General features: G+C 49.5%; 4 non-coding genes and 5 pseudogenes across 4 annotated transcripts; all 9 read left to right on the top strand.

Moving 5' to 3' along the window:
* Window positions 1-1,144: 1,144 nt before the first annotated feature.
* On the top strand, window positions 1,145-1,335 carry LOC137325749 (U2 spliceosomal RNA). Its single transcript, XR_010963990.1, has one exon. It is a non-coding gene; the product is annotated as a U2 spliceosomal RNA (small nuclear RNA).
* A 1,894-nt stretch (window positions 1,336-3,229) lies between these two features.
* LOC137325748 (U2 spliceosomal RNA) lies at window positions 3,230-3,420 on the top strand. Its single transcript, XR_010963989.1, has one exon. It is a non-coding gene; the product is annotated as a U2 spliceosomal RNA (small nuclear RNA).
* Window positions 3,421-5,559: 2,139 nt separating this feature from the next.
* Window positions 5,560-5,730, top strand: LOC137325981 (U2 spliceosomal RNA; annotated as a pseudogene).
* Window positions 5,731-7,871: 2,141 nt separating this feature from the next.
* LOC137326025 (U2 spliceosomal RNA) lies at window positions 7,872-8,042 on the top strand (annotated as a pseudogene).
* Window positions 8,043-10,187: 2,145 nt separating this feature from the next.
* Window positions 10,188-10,358, top strand: LOC137326024 (U2 spliceosomal RNA; annotated as a pseudogene).
* A 2,147-nt stretch (window positions 10,359-12,505) lies between these two features.
* Window positions 12,506-12,676, top strand: LOC137325989 (U2 spliceosomal RNA; annotated as a pseudogene).
* A 2,079-nt stretch (window positions 12,677-14,755) lies between these two features.
* LOC137325899 (U2 spliceosomal RNA) lies at window positions 14,756-14,969 on the top strand (annotated as a pseudogene).
* A 1,898-nt stretch (window positions 14,970-16,867) lies between these two features.
* Window positions 16,868-17,058, top strand: LOC137325747 (U2 spliceosomal RNA). Its single transcript, XR_010963988.1, has one exon. It is a non-coding gene; the product is annotated as a U2 spliceosomal RNA (small nuclear RNA).
* A 1,898-nt stretch (window positions 17,059-18,956) lies between these two features.
* LOC137325745 (U2 spliceosomal RNA) lies at window positions 18,957-19,147 on the top strand. The gene has a single exon (XR_010963986.1). It is a non-coding gene; the product is annotated as a U2 spliceosomal RNA (small nuclear RNA).
* Window positions 19,148-20,030: the final 883 nt, after the last annotated feature.

Here is a 20,030-nt window from a genome sequence, read left to right as displayed (position 1 = left end):
GCCCTGCCATTAACGTGACAATGGACAGGGCCCGGCAGCTTGAGACACATCTTTTTTTCAATATGCAAGTTCTTTTTAAAAAGGTTTCCTTCCACAGCAGCTCTGAGTTAGAGTTAGAGTTAGAGTGAGAGAGAGAGAGAGAGAGAGAGAGAGACTGACTGACACTGACTCTCACACACACACACACAGACACACACCGTCTCCCATCCGATTGGTGGACTATGGGATTGAAAATCTAACTTTTAGTTTCAATGCAGCGCGTTGTTGTTGTAATATAGAACTGCAAGTTGCCGTTGTAGTCGTAGTTTCGAATCAGCACAAAGTAGGTGCCTCCCTGGAATGTCACACCTGCGTCCCGGAAAACAGGTCTCCTGGTCAAAGCAGTCCCGCCCCGCCCTGGGATTAACATGACAATGAACGGGGCCCAGTCAGGGAGCAGTTTGAAAGACATTTTTCAATATGCACTTCTGAAACATTAACGCCTTGTTTCTTCCGACAGTTTAACCAGCGATTAACATGACAATGGACAGGGCCCAGTCAGGGAGCAGCTTGAGAGACACCTTTCAATAGGCACTTCTGAAACATTAACGCCTTGTTTCTTTCGACAGTTTAGCCAGCCTTTAACACGTCTTGTGTTTTTATTTCCCATTTCCAGCCAGCCAGCCAGCCAGCCAGCCGAGCCAGCCTCTGCAGTATTTTTTTTCATTGGTCTTGCCTGCCGTGGAATGAATGTTTCAACACGAGCTGCCGATTGTCAGCACCTCACCTCTTTCTCAATTGGCCGTTGCAATCTCACTCACTCACTGTGAGACACGTCACATCACGTCACTAGTTTTCCTTAAAGAGGTCTCCTTCCACGGCAGTTCGTTAGTGACTGAGACTGACTGACGGAGGTCCGGTGAGACCCAACCCTCTCCCATCTGATTGGTGGCCTACTGGCAAATTTACCAATCTGTCAAGCAATCCTGGCAAGAAAGGGAAAAAAATCTTTAAACTCATCCACTGTTGCAATTAGAAACGGTGGCAAAAATGTGGCCAGAGTGGGAGAGAACGGCAGTGCTTCTAGACTGCATTAAACACAGGCAGCCAGAGACCAAAGAGGGAGTGCAAACAGGAGCCGAGATCAATTCGCATCGAGCGCGTCATCGCTTCTCGGCCTTTTGGCTAAGATCAAGTGTAGTATCTGTTCTTATCAGTTTAATATCTGATACGTCCCCTATCTGGGGACCATATATTAAATTGATTTTTGGAACAGGGAGATGGAACAGGGGCTTGCTCCGTCCACTCCACGCATCGACCCAGTATTGCAGTGTCTCTGGGAACGGTGCACCTCCCTGTGGGGAGATATTCAAAAGGAAAAACAGCTCTTTCCCAGCGTCTCTGTGTGTGTGTGTGTGTGTGTGTGTGTGTATGTATTATTACTGAGAATAAAGCTGATATATTACACTTACTTTCTCAGCTCAGTGGTATTTCTTTCTTCTCCTCGGCTGAATGCCGCTCGCACGTAGCGATATAATTCAAAGTGCAAAATAACTTGGTGCCGTTGACTTTGAACAAGCAGGGTCTGCTTTCAAATGCAAGCTGCGCTCCCGAACTGGACTGTCTGTCTGTTTGTCAAGGAGAGGAAAAGGTGGCGGTGGTGAGGGTGGAGCATTAGCGCTCAGGAGGGGAGACTTTCTTTGAGTGGTGCCAATTAATCTGCACCAGAAAGTCATCCCCCCGACCGGGATTCGAACCCGGGTCTCAACGAGTTTAAAAGGTTGCGTCTTAGACCACTAGACCACCGGAGGGAACTGCCTCAACTCCCTGGGAACTTGTACAAGAGGCTGAGGACACGCACGCCTGCTGCGCTGCGCTGCGCTGGCAGCAGCGACCAGCAGGGGGCCGACCGGCTGATCCTTCCCTTTCACAGGCAGGCTTTTGACCCTCGATTAAACGACAAAGGTGTTCAGAAGGAAGGCCTGGGGGGAGGGAGGCAGGGAGGGACGGACGCACGCACGCAGGGAAATCAGCACAAAGCAGGTCCCCTGGAATCTCACACCTGCGTCCCAGAAAACAGGTCTCCTGGTCAAAGCAGTCCTGCCCGCCCTGCCATTAACGTGACAATGGACAGGGCCCGGCAGCTTGAGACACATCTTTTTTTCAATATGCAAGTTCTTTTTAAAAAGGTTTCCTTCCACAGCAGCTCTGAGTTAGAGTTAGAGTTAGAGTGAGAGAGAGAGAGAGAGAGAGAGAGAGACTGACTGACACTGACTCTCACACACACACACACAGACACACACCGTCTCCCATCCGATTGGTGGACTATGGGATTGAAAATCTAACTTTTAGTTTCAATGCAGCGCGTTGTTGTTGTAATATAGAACTGCAAGTTGCCGTTGTAGTCGTAGTTTCGAATCAGCACAAAGTAGGTGCCTCCCTGGAATGTCACACCTGCGTCCCGGAAAACAGGTCTCCTGGTCAAAGCAGTCCCGCCCCGCCCTGGGATTAACATGACAATGAACGGGGCCCAGTCAGGGAGCAGTTTGAAAGACATTTTTCAATATGCACTTCTGAAACATTAACGCCTTGTTTCTTCCGACAGTTTAACCAGCGATTAACATGACAATGGACAGGGCCCAGTCAGGGAGCAGCTTGAGAGACACCTTTCAATAGGCACTTCTGAAACATTAACGCCTTGTTTCTTTCGACAGTTTAGCCAGCCTTTAACACGTCTTGTGTTTTTATTTCCCATTTCCAGCCAGCCAGCCAGCCAGCCAGCCGAGCCAGCCTCTGCAGTATTTTTTTTCATTGGTCTTGCCTGCCGTGGAATGAATGTTTCAACACGAGCTGCCGATTGTCAGCACCTCACCTCTTTCTCAATTGGCCGTTGCAATCTCACTCACTCACTGTGAGACACGTCACATCACGTCACTAGTTTTCCTTAAAGAGGTCTCCTTCCACGGCAGTTCGTTAGTGACTGAGACTGACTGACGGAGGTCCGGTGAGACCCAACCCTCTCCCATCTGATTGGTGGCCTACTGGCAAATTTACCAATCTGTCAAGCAATCCTGGCAAGAAAGGGAAAAAAATCTTTAAACTCATCCACTGTTGCAATTAGAAACGGTGGCAAAAATGTGGCCAGAGTGGGAGAGAACGGCAGTGCTTCTAGACTGCATTAAACACAGGCAGCCAGAGACCAAAGAGGGAGTGCAAACAGGAGCCGAGATCAATTCGCATCGAGCGCGTCATCGCTTCTCGGCCTTTTGGCTAAGATCAAGTGTAGTATCTGTTCTTATCAGTTTAATATCTGATACGTCCCCTATCTGGGGACCATATATTAAATTGATTTTTGGAACAGGGAGATGGAACAGGGGCTTGCTCCGTCCACTCCACGCATCGACCCAGTATTGCAGTGTCTCTGGGAACGGTGCACCTCCCTGTGGGGAGATATTCAAAAGGAAAAACAGCTCTTTCCCAGCGTCTCTGTGTGTGTGTGTGTGTGTGTGTGTGTGTGTGTATGTATTATTACTGAGAATAAAGCTGATATATTACACTTACTTTCTCAGCTCAGTGGTATTTCTTTCTTCTCCTCGGCTGAATGCCGCTCGCACGTAGCGATATAATTCAAAGTGCAAAATAACTTGGTGCCGTTGACTTTGAACAAGCAGGGTCTGCTTTCAAATGCAAGCTGCGCTCCCGAACTGGACTGTCTGTCTGTTTGTCAAGGAGAGGAAAAGGTGGCGGTGGTGAGGGTGGAGCATTAGCGCTCAGGAGGGGAGACTTTCTTTGAGTGGTGCCAATTAATCTGCACCAGAAAGTCATCCCCCCGACCGGGATTCGAACCCGGGTCTCAACGAGTTTAAAAGGTTGCGTCTTAGACCACTAGACCACCGGAGGGAACTGCCTCAACTCCCTGGGAACTTGTACAAGAGGCTGAGGACACGCACGCCTGCTGCGCTGCGCTGCGCTGGCAGCAGCGACCAGCAGGGGGCCGACCGGCTGATCCTTCCCTTTCACAGGCAGGCTTTTGACCCTCGATTAAACGACAAAGGTGTTCAGAAGGAAGGCCTGGGGGGAGGGAGGCAGGGAGGGACGGACGCACGCACGCAGGGAAATCAGCACAAAGCAGGTCCCCTGGAATCTCACACCTGCGTCCCAGAAAACAGGTCTCCTGGTCAAAGCAGTCCTGCCCGCCCTGCCATTAACGTGACAATGGACAGGGCCCGGCAGCTTGAGACACATCTTTTTTTCAATATGCAAGTTCTTTTTAAAAAGGTTTCCTTCCACAGCAGCTCTGAGTTAGAGTTAGAGTTAGAGTGAGAGAGAGAGAGAGAGAGAGAGAGAGACTGACTGACACTGACTCTCACACACACACACACAGACACACACCGTCTCCCATCCGATTGGTGGACTATGGGATTGAAAATCTAACTTTTAGTTTCAATGCAGCGCGTTGTTGTTGTAATATAGAACTGCAAGTTGCCGTTGTAGTCGTAGTTTCGAATCAGCACAAAGTAGGTGCCTCCCTGGAATGTCACACCTGCGTCCCGGAAAACAGGTCTCCTGGTCAAAGCAGTCCCGCCCCGCCCTGGGATTAACATGACAATGAACGGGGCCCAGTCAGGGAGCAGTTTGAAAGACATTTTTCAATATGCACTTCTGAAACATTAACGCCTTGTTTCTTCCGACAGTTTAACCAGCGATTAACATGACAATGGACAGGGCCCAGTCAGGGAGCAGCTTGAGAGACACCTTTCAATAGGCACTTCTGAAACATTAACGCCTTGTTTCTTTCGACAGTTTAGCCAGCCTTTAACACGTCTTGTGTTTTTATTTCCCATTTCCAGCCAGCCAGCCAGCCAGCCAGCCGAGCCAGCCTCTGCAGTATTTTTTTTCATTGGTCTTGCCTGCCGTGGAATGAATGTTTCAACACGAGCTGCCGATTGTCAGCACCTCACCTCTTTCTCAATTGGCCGTTGCAATCTCACTCACTCACTGTGAGACACGTCACATCACGTCACTAGTTTTCCTTAAAGAGGTCTCCTTCCACGGCAGTTCGTTAGTGACTGAGACTGACTGACGGAGGTCCGGTGAGACCCAACCCTCTCCCATCTGATTGGTGGCCTACTGGCAAATTTACCAATCTGTCAAGCAATCCTGGCAAGAAAGGGAAAAAAATCTTTAAACTCATCCACTGTTGCAATTAGAAACGGTGGCAAAAATGTGGCCAGAGTGGGAGAGAACGGCAGTGCTTCTAGACTGCATTAAACACAGGCAGCCAGAGACCAAAGAGGGAGTGCAAACAGGAGCCGAGATCAATTCGCATCGAGCGCGTCATCGCTTCTCGGCCTTTTGGCTAAGATCAAGTGGTCAAGTGGGGGAAGGCAACCATTTGGAGCCTTCCTGCCATTGTATGCCGGGGGGATGCAGTCAGGGAGAAATCCCCTCGGGCAGAGTGTAGAGCTTTGGCTTGTAGAGCTTTGGCTTGATGTAATGTCACTGCAAGGAATCTGGAATGAATCTGTAAGGCAATAAGGCACCCCAGAGTGTCAGAAAAAAAAAAAAAAAAAAAAAAAAAAAAAAAAAAAAAAAAAATCTGTTCTTATCAGTTTAATATCTGATACGTCCCCTATCTGGGGACCATATATTAAATTGATTTTTGGAACAGGGAGATGGAACAGGGGCTTGCTCCGTCCACTCCACGCATCGACCCAGTATTGCAGTGTCTCTGGGAACGGTGCACCTCCCTGTGGGGAGATATTCAAAAGGAAAAACAGCTCTTTCCCAGCGTCTCTGTGTGTGTGTGTGTGTGTGTGTGTGTGTGTATGTATTATTACTGAGAATAAAGCTGATATATTACACTTACTTTCTCAGCTCAGTGGTATTTCTTTCTTCTCCTCGGCTGAATGCCGCTCGCACGTAGCGATATAATTCAAAGTGCAAAATAACTTGGTGCCGTTGACTTTGAACAAGCAGGGTCTGCTTTCAAATGCAAGCTGCGCTCCCGAACTGGACTGTCTGTCTGTTTGTCAAGGAGAGGAAAAGGTGGCGGTGGTGAGGGTGGAGCATTAGCGCTCAGGAGGGGAGACTTTCTTTGAGTGGTGCCAATTAATCTGCACCAGAAAGTCATCCCCCCGACCGGGATTCGAACCCGGGTCTCAACGAGTTTAAAAGGTTGCGTCTTAGACCACTAGACCACCGGAGGGAACTGCCTCAACTCCCTGGGAACTTGTACAAGAGGCTGAGGACACGCACGCCTGCTGCGCTGCGCTGCGCTGGCAGCAGCGACCAGCAGGGGGCCGACCGGCTGATCCTTCCCTTTCACAGGCAGGCTTTTGACCCTCGATTAAACGACAAAGGTGTTCAGAAGGAAGGCCTGGGGGGAGGGAGGCAGGGAGGGACGGACGCACGCACGCAGGGAAATCAGCACAAAGCAGGTCCCCTGGAATCTCACACCTGCGTCCCAGAAAACAGGTCTCCTGGTCAAAGCAGTCCTGCCCGCCCTGCCATTAACGTGACAATGGACAGGGCCCGGCAGCTTGAGACACATCTTTTTTTCAATATGCAAGTTCTTTTTAAAAAGGTTTCCTTCCACAGCAGCTCTGAGTTAGAGTTAGAGTTAGAGTGAGAGAGAGAGAGAGAGAGAGAGAGAGACTGACTGACACTGACTCTCACACACACACACACAGACACACACCGTCTCCCATCCGATTGGTGGACTATGGGATTGAAAATCTAACTTTTAGTTTCAATGCAGCGCGTTGTTGTTGTAATATAGAACTGCAAGTTGCCGTTGTAGTCGTAGTTTCGAATCAGCACAAAGTAGGTGCCTCCCTGGAATGTCACACCTGCGTCCCGGAAAACAGGTCTCCTGGTCAAAGCAGTCCCGCCCCGCCCTGGGATTAACATGACAATGAACGGGGCCCAGTCAGGGAGCAGTTTGAAAGACATTTTTCAATATGCACTTCTGAAACATTAACGCCTTGTTTCTTCCGACAGTTTAACCAGCGATTAACATGACAATGGACAGGGCCCAGTCAGGGAGCAGCTTGAGAGACACCTTTCAATAGGCACTTCTGAAACATTAACGCCTTGTTTCTTTCGACAGTTTAGCCAGCCTTTAACACGTCTTGTGTTTTTATTTCCCATTTCCAGCCAGCCAGCCAGCCAGCCAGCCGAGCCAGCCTCTGCAGTATTTTTTTTCATTGGTCTTGCCTGCCGTGGAATGAATGTTTCAACACGAGCTGCCGATTGTCAGCACCTCACCTCTTTCTCAATTGGCCGTTGCAATCTCACTCACTCACTGTGAGACACGTCACATCACGTCACTAGTTTTCCTTAAAGAGGTCTCCTTCCACGGCAGTTCGTTAGTGACTGAGACTGACTGACGGAGGTCCGGTGAGACCCAACCCTCTCCCATCTGATTGGTGGCCTACTGGCAAATTTACCAATCTGTCAAGCAATCCTGGCAAGAAAGGGAAAAAAATCTTTAAACTCATCCACTGTTGCAATTAGAAACGGTGGCAAAAATGTGGCCAGAGTGGGAGAGAACGGCAGTGCTTCTAGACTGCATTAAACACAGGCAGCCAGAGACCAAAGAGGGAGTGCAAACAGGAGCCGAGATCAATTCGCATCGAGCGCGTCATCGCTTCTCGGCCTTTTGGCTAAGATCAAGTGGTCAAGTGGGGGAAGGCAACCATTTGGAGCCTTCCTGCCATTGTATGCCGGGGGGATGCAGTCAGGGAGAAATCCCCTCGGGCAGAGTGTAGAGCTTTGGCTTGTAGAGCTTTGGCTTGATGTAATGTCACTGCAAGGAATCTGGAATGAATCTGTAAGGCAATAAGGCACCCCAGAGTGTCAGAAAAAAAAAAAAAAAAAAAAAAAAAAAAAAAAAAAAAAAAAAAAAATCTGTTCTTATCAGTTTAATATCTGATACGTCCCCTATCTGGGGACCATATATTAAATTGATTTTTGGAACAGGGAGATGGAACAGGGGCTTGCTCCGTCCACTCCACGCATCGACCCAGTATTGCAGTGTCTCTGGGAACGGTGCACCTCCCTGTGGGGAGATATTCAAAAGGAAAAACAGCTCTTTCCCAGCGTCTCTGTGTGTGTGTGTGTGTGTGTGTGTGTGTGTGTGTATGTATTATTACTGAGAATAAAGCTGATATATTACACTTACTTTCTCAGCTCAGTGGTATTTCTTTCTTCTCCTCGGCTGAATGCCGCTCGCACGTAGCGATATAATTCAAAGTGCAAAATAACTTGGTGCCGTTGACTTTGAACAAGCAGGGTCTGCTTTCAAATGCAAGCTGCGCTCCCGAACTGGACTGTCTGTCTGTTTGTCAAGGAGAGGAAAAGGTGGCGGTGGTGAGGGTGGAGCATTAGCGCTCAGGAGGGGAGACTTTCTTTGAGTGGTGCCAATTAATCTGCACCAGAAAGTCATCCCCCCGACCGGGATTCGAACCCGGGTCTCAACGAGTTTAAAAGGTTGCGTCTTAGACCACTAGACCACCGGAGGGAACTGCCTCAACTCCCTGGGAACTTGTACAAGAGGCTGAGGACACGCACGCCTGCTGCGCTGCGCTGCGCTGGCAGCAGCGACCAGCAGGGGGCCGACCGGCTGATCCTTCCCTTTCACAGGCAGGCTTTTGACCCTCGATTAAACGACAAAGGTGTTCAGAAGGAAGGCCTGGGGGGAGGGAGGCAGGGAGGGACGGACGCACGCACGCAGGGAAATCAGCACAAAGCAGGTCCCCTGGAATCTCACACCTGCGTCCCAGAAAACAGGTCTCCTGGTCAAAGCAGTCCTGCCCGCCCTGCCATTAACGTGACAATGGACAGGGCCCGGCAGCTTGAGACACATCTTTTTTTCAATATGCAAGTTCTTTTTAAAAAGGTTTCCTTCCACAGCAGCTCTGAGTTAGAGTTAGAGTTAGAGTGAGAGAGAGAGAGAGAGAGAGAGAGAGACTGACTGACACTGACTCTCACACACACACACACAGACACACACCGTCTCCCATCCGATTGGTGGACTATGGGATTGAAAATCTAACTTTTAGTTTCAATGCAGCGCGTTGTTGTTGTAATATAGAACTGCAAGTTGCCGTTGTAGTCGTAGTTTCGAATCAGCACAAAGTAGGTGCCTCCCTGGAATGTCACACCTGCGTCCCGGAAAACAGGTCTCCTGGTCAAAGCAGTCCCGCCCCGCCCTGGGATTAACATGACAATGAACGGGGCCCAGTCAGGGAGCAGTTTGAAAGACATTTTTCAATATGCACTTCTGAAACATTAACGCCTTGTTTCTTCCGACAGTTTAACCAGCGATTAACATGACAATGGACAGGGCCCAGTCAGGGAGCAGCTTGAGAGACACCTTTCAATAGGCACTTCTGAAACATTAACGCCTTGTTTCTTTCGACAGTTTAGCCAGCCTTTAACACGTCTTGTGTTTTTATTTCCCATTTCCAGCCAGCCAGCCAGCCAGCCAGCCGAGCCAGCCTCTGCAGTATTTTTTTTCATTGGTCTTGCCTGCCGTGGAATGAATGTTTCAACACGAGCTGCCGATTGTCAGCACCTCACCTCTTTCTCAATTGGCCGTTGCAATCTCACTCACTCACTGTGAGACACGTCACATCACGTCACTAGTTTTCCTTAAAGAGGTCTCCTTCCACGGCAGTTCGTTAGTGACTGAGACTGACTGACGGAGGTCCGGTGAGACCCAACCCTCTCCCATCTGATTGGTGGCCTACTGGCAAATTTACCAATCTGTCAAGCAATCCTGGCAAGAAAGGGAAAAAAATCTTTAAACTCATCCACTGTTGCAATTAGAAACGGTGGCAAAAATGTGGCCAGAGTGGGAGAGAACGGCAGTGCTTCTAGACTGCATTAAACACAGGCAGCCAGAGACCAAAGAGGGAGTGCAAACAGGAGCCGAGATCAATTCGCATCGAGCGCGTCATCGCTTCTCGGCCTTTTGGCTAAGATCAAGTGGTCAAGTGGGGGAAGGCAACCATTTGGAGCCTTCCTGCCATTGTATGCCGGGGGGATGCAGTCAGGGAGAAATCCCCTCGGGCAGAGTGTAGAGCTTTGGCTTGTAGAGCTTTGGCTTGATGTAATGTCACTGCAAGGAATCTGGAATGAATCTGTAAGGCAATAAGGCACCCCAGAGTGTCAGAAAAAAAAAAAAAAAAAAAAAAAAAAAAAAAAAAAAAAAAAAAAAATCTGTTCTTATCAGTTTAATATCTGATACGTCCCCTATCTGGGGACCATATATTAAATTGATTTTTGGAACAGGGAGATGGAACAGGGGCTTGCTCCGTCCACTCCACGCATCGACCCAGTATTGCAGTGTCTCTGGGAACGGTGCACCTCCCTGTGGGGAGATATTCAAAAGGAAAAACAGCTCTTTCCCAGCGTCTCTGTGTGTGTGTGTGTGTGTGTGTGTGTGTGTGTGTATGTATTATTACTGAGAATAAAGCTGATATATTACACTTACTTTCTCAGCTCAGTGGTATTTCTTTCTTCTCCTCGGCTGAATGCCGCTCGCACGTAGCGATATAATTCAAAGTGCAAAATAACTTGGTGCCGTTGACTTTGAACAAGCAGGGTCTGCTTTCAAATGCAAGCTGCGCTCCCGAACTGGACTGTCTGTCTGTTTGTCAAGGAGAGGAAAAGGTGGCGGTGGTGAGGGTGGAGCATTAGCGCTCAGGAGGGGAGACTTTCTTTGAGTGGTGCCAATTAATCTGCACCAGAAAGTCATCCCCCCGACCGGGATTCGAACCCGGGTCTCAACGAGTTTAAAAGGTTGCGTCTTAGACCACTAGACCACCGGAGGGAACTGCCTCAACTCCCTGGGAACTTGTACAAGAGGCTGAGGACACGCACGCCTGCTGCGCTGCGCTGCGCTGCGCTGGCAGCAGCGACCAGCAGGGGGCCGACCGGCTGATCCTTCCCTTTCACAGGCAGGCTTTTGACCCTCGATTAAACGACAAAGGTGTTCAGAAGGAAGGCCTGGGGGGAGGGAGGCAGGGAGGGACGGACGCACGCACGCAGGGAAATCAGCACAAAGCAGGTCCCCTGGAATCTCACACCTGCGTCCCAGAAAACAGGTCTCCTGGTCAAAGCAGTCCTGCCCGCCCTGCCATTAACGTGACAATGGACAGGGCCCGGCAGCTTGAGACACATCTTTTTTTCAATATGCAAGTTCTTTTTAAAAAGGTTTCCTTCCACAGCAGCTCTGAGTTAGAGTTAGAGTTAGAGTGAGAGAGAGAGAGAGAGAGAGAGAGAGACTGACTGACACTGACTCTCACACACACACACACAGACACACACCGTCTCCCATCCGATTGGTGGACTATGGGATTGAAAATCTAACTTTTAGTTTCAATGCAGCGCGTTGTTGTTGTAATATAGAACTGCAAGTTGCCGTTGTAGTCGTAGTTTCGAATCAGCACAAAGTAGGTGCCTCCCTGGAATGTCACACCTGCGTCCCGGAAAACAGGTCTCCTGGTCAAAGCAGTCCCGCCCCGCCCTGGGATTAACATGACAATGAACGGGGCCCAGTCAGGGAGCAGTTTGAAAGACATTTTTCAATATGCACTTCTGAAACATTAACGCCTTGTTTCTTCCGACAGTTTAACCAGCGATTAACATGACAATGGACAGGGCCCAGTCAGGGAGCAGCTTGAGAGACACCTTTCAATAGGCACTTCTGAAACATTAACGCCTTGTTTCTTTCGACAGTTTAGCCAGCCTTTAACACGTCTTGTGTTTTTATTTCCCATTTCCAGCCAGCCAGCCAGCCAGCCAGCCGAGCCAGCCTCTGCAGTATTTTTTTTCATTGGTCTTGCCTGCCGTGGAATGAATGTTTCAACACGAGCTGCCGATTGTCAGCACCTCACCTCTTTCTCAATTGGCCGTTGCAATCTCACTCACTCACTGTGAGACACGTCACATCACGTCACTAGTTTTCCTTAAAGAGGTCTCCTTCCACGGCAGTTCGTTAGTGACTGAGACTGACTGACGGAGGTCCGGTGAGACCCAACCCTCTCCCATCTGATTGGTGGCCTACTGGCAAATTTACCAATCTGTCAAGCAATCCTGGCAAGAAAGGGAAAAAAATCTTTAAACTCATCCACTGTTGCAATTAGAAACGGTGGCAAAAATGTGGCCAGAGTGGGAGAGAACGGCAGTGCTTCTAGACTGCATTAAACACAGGCAGCCAGAGACCAAAGAGGGAGTGCAAACAGGAGCCGAGATCAATTCGCATCGAGCGCGTCATCGCTTCTCGGCCTTTTGGCTAAGATCAAGTGGTCAAGTGGGGGAAGGCAACCATTTGGAGCCTTCCTGCCATTGTATGCCGGGGGGATGCAGTCAGGGAGAAATCCCCTCGGGCAGAGTGTAGAGCTTTGGCTTGTAGAGCTTTGGCTTGATGTAATGTCACTGCAAGGAATCTGGAATGAATCTGTAAGGCAATAAGGCACCCCAGAGTGTCAGAAAAAAAAAAAAAAAAAAAAAAAAAAAAAAAAAAAAAAAAAAATCTGTTCTTATCAGTTTAATATCTGATACGTCCCCTATCTGGGGACCATATATTAAATTGATTTTTGGAACAGGGAGATGGAACAGGGGCTTGCTCCGTCCACTCCACGCATCGACCCAGTATTGCAGTGTCTCTGGGAACGGTGCACCTCCCTGTGGGGAGATATTCAAAAGGAAAAACAGCTCTTTCCCAGCGTCTCTGTGTGTGTGTGTGTGTGTGTGTGTGTGTGTATGTATTATTACTGAGAATAAAGCTGATATATTACACTTACTTTCTCAGCTCAGTGGTATTTCTTTCTTCTCCTCGGCTGAATGCCGCTCGCACGTAGCGATATAATTCAAAGTGCAAAATAACTTGGTGCCGTTGACTTTGAACAAGCAGGGTCTGCTTTCAAATGCAAGCTGCGCTCCCGAACTGGACTGTCTGTCTGTTTGTCAAGGAGAGGAAAAGGTGGCGGTGGTGAGGGTGGAGCATTAGCGCTCAGGAGGGGAGACTTTCTTTGAGTGGTGCCAATTAATCTGCACCAGAAAGTCATCCCCCCGACCGGGATTCGAACCCGGGTCTCAACGAGTTTAAAAGGTTGCGTCTTAGACCACTAGACCACCGGAGGGAACTGCCTCAACTCCCTGGGAACTTGTACAAGAGGCTGAGGACACGCACGCCTGCTGCGCTGCGCTGCGCTGGCAGCAGCGACCAGCAGGGGGCCGACCGGCTGATCCTTCCCTTTCACAGGCAGGCTTTTGACCCTCGATTAAACGACAAAGGTGTTCAGAAGGAAGGCCTGGGGGGAGGGAGGCAGGGAGGGACGGACGCACGCACGCAGGGAAATCAGCACAAAGCAGGTCCCCTGGAATCTCACACCTGCGTCCCAGAAAACAGGTCTCCTGGTCAAAGCAGTCCTGCCCGCCCTGCCATTAACGTGACAATGGACAGGGCCCGGCAGCTTGAGACACATCTTTTTTTCAATATGCAAGTTCTTTTTAAAAAGGTTTCCTTCCACAGCAGCTCTGAGTTAGAGTTAGAGTTAGAGTGAGAGAGAGAGAGAGAGAGAGAGAGAGACTGACTGACACTGACTCTCACACACACACACACAGACACACACCGTCTCCCATCCGATTGGTGGACTATGGGATTGAAAATCTAACTTTTAGTTTCAATGCAGCGCGTTGTTGTTGTAATATAGAACTGCAAGTTGCCGTTGTAGTCGTAGTTTCGAATCAGCACAAAGTAGGTGCCTCCCTGGAATGTCACACCTGCGTCCCGGAAAACAGGTCTCCTGGTCAAAGCAGTCCCGCCCCGCCCTGGGATTAACATGACAATGAACGGGGCCCAGTCAGGGAGCAGTTTGAAAGACATTTTTCAATATGCACTTCTGAAACATTAACGCCTTGTTTCTTCCGACAGTTTAACCAGCGATTAACATGACAATGGACAGGGCCCAGTCAGGGAGCAGCTTGAGAGACACCTTTCAATAGGCACTTCTGAAACATTAACGCCTTGTTTCTTTCGACAGTTTAGCCAGCCTTTAACACGTCTTGTGTTTTTATTTCCCATTTCCAGCCAGCCAGCCAGCCAGCCAGCCGAGCCAGCCTCTGCAGTATTTTTTTTCATTGGTCTTGCCTGCCGTGGAATGAATGTTTCAACACGAGCTGCCGATTGTCAGCACCTCACCTCTTTCTCAATTGGCCGTTGCAATCTCACTCACTCACTGTGAGACACGTCACATCACGTCACTAGTTTTCCTTAAAGAGGTCTCCTTCCACGGCAGTTCGTTAGTGACTGAGACTGACTGACGGAGGTCCGGTGAGACCCAACCCTCTCCCATCTGATTGGTGGCCTACTGGCAAATTTACCAATCTGTCAAGCAATCCTGGCAAGAAAGGGAAAAAAATCTTTAAACTCATCCACTGTTGCAATTAGAAACGGTGGCAAAAATGTGGCCAGAGTGGGAGAGAACGGCAGTGCTTCTAGACTGCATTAAACACAGGCAGCCAGAGACCAAAGAGGGAGTGCAAACAGGAGCCGAGATCAATTCGCATCGAGCGCGTCATCGCTTCTCGGCCTTTTGGCTAAGATCAAGTGGTCAAGTGGGGGAAGGCAACCATTTGGAGCCTTCCTGCCATTGTATGCCGGGGGGATGCAGTCAGGGAGAAATCCCCTCGGGCAGAGTGTAGAGCTTTGGCTTGTAGAGCTTTGGCTTGATGTAATGTCACTGCAAGGAATCTGGAATGAATCTGTAAGGCAATAAGGCACCCCAGAGTGTCAGAAAAAAAAAAAAAAAAAAAAAAAAAAATCTGTTCTTATCAGTTTAATATCTGATACGTCCCCTATCTGGGGACCATATATTAAATTGATTTTTGGAACAGGGAGATGGAACAGGGGCTTGCTCCGTCCACTCCACGCATCGACCCAGTATTGCAGTGTCTCTGGGAACGGTGCACCTCCCTGTGGGGAGATATTCAAAAGGAAAAACAGCTCTTTCCCAGCGTCTCTGTGTGTGTGTGTGTGTGTGTGTGTGTGTGTGTATGTATTATTACTGAGAATAAAGCTGATATATTACACTTACTTTCTCAGCTCAGTGGTATTTCTTTCTTCTCCTCGGCTGAATGCCGCTCGCACGTAGCGATATAATTCAAAGTGCAAAATAACTTGGTGCCGTTGACTTTGAACAAGCAGGGTCTGCTTTCAAATGCAAGCTGCGCTCCCGAACTGGACTGTCTGTCTGTTTGTCAAGGAGAGGAAAAGGTGGCGGTGGTGAGGGTGGAGCATTAGCGCTCAGGAGGGGAGACTTTCTTTGAGTGGTGCCAATTAATCTGCACCAGAAAGTCATCCCCCCGACCGGGATTCGAACCCGGGTCTCAACGAGTTTAAAAGGTTGCGTCTTAGACCACTAGACCACCGGAGGGAACTGCCTCAACTCCCTGGGAACTTGTACAAGAGGCTGAGGACACGCACGCCTGCTGCGCTGCGCTGCGCTGGCAGCAGCGACCAGCAGGGGGCCGACCGGCTGATCCTTCCCTTTCACAGGCAGGCTTTTGACCCTCGATTAAACGACAAAGGTGTTCAGAAGGAAGGCCTGGGGGGAGGGAGGCAGGGAGGGACGGACGCACGCACGCAGGGAAATCAGCACAAAGCAGGTCCCCTGGAATCTCACACCTGCGTCCCAGAAAACAGGTCTCCTGGTCAAAGCAGTCCTGCCCGCCCTGCCATTAACGTGACAATGGACAGGGCCCGGCAGCTTGAGACACATCTTTTTTTCAATATGCAAGTTCTTTTTAAAAAGGTTTCCTTCCACAGCAGCTCTGAGTTAGAGTTAGAGTTAGAGTGAGAGAGAGAGAGAGAGAGAGAGAGAGACTGACTGACACTGACTCTCACACACACACACACAGACACACACCGTCTCCCATCCGATTGGTGGACTATGGGATTGAAAATCTAACTTTTAGTTTCAATGCAGCGCGTTGTTGTTGTAATATAGAACTGCAAGTTGCCGTTGTAGTCGTAGTTTCGAATCAGCACAAAGTAGGTGCCTCCCTGGAATGTCACACCTGCGTCCCGGAAAACAGGTCTCCTGGTCAAAGCAGTCCCGCCCCGCCCTGGGATTAACATGACAATGAACGGGGCCCAGTCAGGGAGCAGTTTGAAAGACATTTTTCAATATGCACTTCTGAAACATTAACGCCTTGTTTCTTCCGACAGTTTAACCAGCGATTAACATGACAATGGACAGGGCCCAGTCAGGGAGCAGCTTGAGAGACACCTTTCAATAGGCACTTCTGAAACATTAACGCCTTGTTTCTTTCGACAGTTTAGCCAGCCTTTAACACGTCTTGTGTTTTTATTTCCCATTTCCAGCCAGCCAGCCAGCCAGCCAGCCGAGCCAGCCTCTGCAGTATTTTTTTTCATTGGTCTTGCCTGCCGTGGAATGAATGTTTCAACACGAGCTGCCGATTGTCAGCACCTCACCTCTTTCTCAATTGGCCGTTGCAATCTCACTCACTCACTGTGAGACACGTCACATCACGTCACTAGTTTTCCTTAAAGAGGTCTCCTTCCACGGCAGTTCGTTAGTGACTGAGACTGACTGACGGAGGTCCGGTGAGACCCAACCCTCTCCCATCTGATTGGTGGCCTACTGGCAAATTTACCAATCTGTCAAGCAATCCTGGCAAGAAAGGGAAAAAAATCTTTAAACTCATCCACTGTTGCAATTAGAAACGGTGGCAAAAATGTGGCCAGAGTGGGAGAGAACGGCAGTGCTTCTAGACTGCATTAAACACAGGCAGCCAGAGACCAAAGAGGGAGTGCAAACAGGAGCCGAGATCAATTCGCATCGAGCGCGTCATCGCTTCTCGGCCTTTTGGCTAAGATCAAGTGTAGTATCTGTTCTTATCAGTTTAATATCTGATACGTCCCCTATCTGGGGACCATATATTAAATTGATTTTTGGAACAGGGAGATGGAACAGGGGCTTGCTCCGTCCACTCCACGCATCGACCCAGTATTGCAGTGTCTCTGGGAACGGTGCACCTCCCTGTGGGGAGATATTCAAAAGGAAAAACAGCTCTTTCCCAGCGTCTCTGTGTGTGTGTGTGTGTGTGTGTGTGTGTGTGTATGTATTATTACTGAGAATAAAGCTGATATATTACACTTACTTTCTCAGCTCAGTGGTATTTCTTTCTTCTCCTCGGCTGAATGCCGCTCGCACGTAGCGATATAATTCAAAGTGCAAAATAACTTGGTGCCGTTGACTTTGAACAAGCAGGGTCTGCTTTCAAATGCAAGCTGCGCTCCCGAACTGGACTGTCTGTCTGTTTGTCAAGGAGAGGAAAAGGTGGCGGTGGTGAGGGTGGAGCATTAGCGCTCAGGAGGGGAGACTTTCTTTGAGTGGTGCCAATTAATCTGCACCAGAAAGTCATCCCCCCGACCGGGATTCGAACCCGGGTCTCAACGAGTTTAAAAGGTTGCGTCTTAGACCACTAGACCACCGGAGGGAACTGCCTCAACTCCCTGGGAACTTGTACAAGAGGCTGAGGACACGCACGCCTGCTGCGCTGCGCTGCGCTGGCAGCAGCGACCAGCAGGGGGCCGACCGGCTGATCCTTCCCTTTCACAGGCAGGCTTTTGACCCTCGATTAAACGACAAAGGTGTTCAGAAGGAAGGCCTGGGGGGAGGGAGGCAGGGAGGGACGGACGCACGCACGCAGGGAAATCAGCACAAAGCAGGTCCCCTGGAATCTCACACCTGCGTCCCAGAAAACAGGTCTCCTGGTCAAAGCAGTCCTGCCCGCCCTGCCATTAACGTGACAATGGACAGGGCCCGGCAGCTTGAGACACATCTTTTTTTCAATATGCAAGTTCTTTTTAAAAAGGTTTCCTTCCACAGCAGCTCTGAGTTAGAGTTAGAGTTAGAGTGAGAGAGAGAGAGAGAGAGAGAGAGAGACTGACTGACACTGACTCTCACACACACACACACAGACACACACCGTCTCCCATCCGATTGGTGGACTATGGGATTGAAAATCTAACTTTTAGTTTCAATGCAGCGCGTTGTTGTTGTAATATAGAACTGCAAGTTGCCGTTGTAGTCGTAGTTTCGAATCAGCACAAAGTAGGTGCCTCCCTGGAATGTCACACCTGCGTCCCGGAAAACAGGTCTCCTGGTCAAAGCAGTCCCGCCCCGCCCTGGGATTAACATGACAATGAACGGGGCCCAGTCAGGGAGCAGTTTGAAAGACATTTTTCAATATGCACTTCTGAAACATTAACGCCTTGTTTCTTCCGACAGTTTAACCAGCGATTAACATGACAATGGACAGGGCCCAGTCAGGGAGCAGCTTGAGAGACACCTTTCAATAGGCACTTCTGAAACATTAACGCCTTGTTTCTTTCGACAGTTTAGCCAGCCTTTAACACGTCTTGTGTTTTTATTTCCCATTTCCAGCCAGCCAGCCAGCCAGCCAGCCGAGCCAGCCTCTGCAGTATTTTTTTTCATTGGTCTTGCCTGCCGTGGAATGAATGTTTCAACACGAGCTGCCGATTGTCAGCACCTCACCTCTTTCTCAATTGGCCGTTGCAATCTCACTCACTCACTGTGAGACACGTCACATCACGTCACTAGTTTTCCTTAAAGAGGTCTCCTTCCACGGCAGTTCGTTAGTGACTGAGACTGACTGACGGAGGTCCGGTGAGACCCAACCCTCTCCCATCTGATTGGTGGCCTACTGGCAAATTTACCAATCTGTCAAGCAATCCTGGCAAGAAAGGGAAAAAAATCTTTAAACTCATCCACTGTTGCAATTAGAAACGGTGGCAAAAATGTGGCCAGAGTGGGAGAGAACGGCAGTGCTTCTAGACTGCATTAAACACAGGCAGCCAGAGACCAAAGAGGGAGTGCAAACAGGAGCCGAGATCAATTCGCATCGAGCGCGTCATCGCTTCTCGGCCTTTTGGCTAAGATCAAGTGTAGTATCTGTTCTTATCAGTTTAATATCTGATACGTCCCCTATCTGGGGACCATATATTAAATTGATTTTTGGAACAGGGAGATGGAACAGGGGCTTGCTCCGTCCACTCCACGCATCGACCCAGTATTGCAGTGTCTCTGGGAACGGTGCACCTCCCTGTGGGGAGATATTCAAAAGGAAAAACAGCTCTTTCCCAGCGTCTCTGTGTGTGTGTGTGTGTGTGTGTGTGTGTATGTATTATTACTGAGAATAAAGCTGATATATTACACTTACTTTCTCAGCTCAGTGGTATTTCTTTCTTCTCCTCGGCTGAATGCCGCTCGCACGTAGCGATATAATTCAAAGTGCAAAATAACTTGGTGCCGTTGACTTTGAACAAGCAGGGTCTGCTTTCAAATGCAAGCTGCGCTCCCGAACTGGACTGTCTGTCTGTTTGTCAAGGAGAGGAAAAGGTGGCGGTGGTGAGGGTGGAGCATTAGCGCTCAGGAGGGGAGACTTTCTTTGAGTGGTGCCAATTAATCTGCACCAGAAAGTCATCCCCCCGACCGGGATTCGAACCCGGGTCTCAACGAGTTTAAAAGGTTGCGTCTTAGACCACTAGACCACCGGAGGGAACTGCCTCAACTCCCTGGGAACTTGTACAAGAGGCTGAGGACACGCACGCCTGCTGCGCTGCGCTGCGCTGGCAGCAGCGACCAGCAGGGGGCCGACCGGCTGATCCTTCCCTTTCACAGGCAGGCTTTTGACCCTCGATTAAACGACAAAGGTGTTCAGAAGGAAGGCCTGGGGGGAGGGAGGCAGGGAGGGACGGACGCACGCACGCAGGGAAATCAGCACAAAGCAGGTCCCCTGGAATCTCACACCTGCGTCCCAGAAAACAGGTCTCCTGGTCAAAGCAGTCCTGCCCGCCCTGCCATTAACGTGACAATGGACAGGGCCCGGCAGCTTGAGACACATCTTTTTTTCAATATGCAAGTTCTTTTTAAAAAGGTTTCCTTCCACAGCAGCTCTGAGTTAGAGTTAGAGTTAGAGTGAGAGAG

This window comes from Heptranchias perlo, chromosome 9 (genome assembly GCF_035084215.1).
Source record: "Heptranchias perlo isolate sHepPer1 chromosome 9, sHepPer1.hap1, whole genome shotgun sequence".
In the NCBI taxonomy this organism is placed as follows: Eukaryota; Metazoa; Chordata; class Chondrichthyes; order Hexanchiformes; family Hexanchidae; genus Heptranchias; species Heptranchias perlo.
Note: the sequence above shows the minus strand (reverse complement) of the source record. Positions and strands in the feature narration are given on the sequence as shown.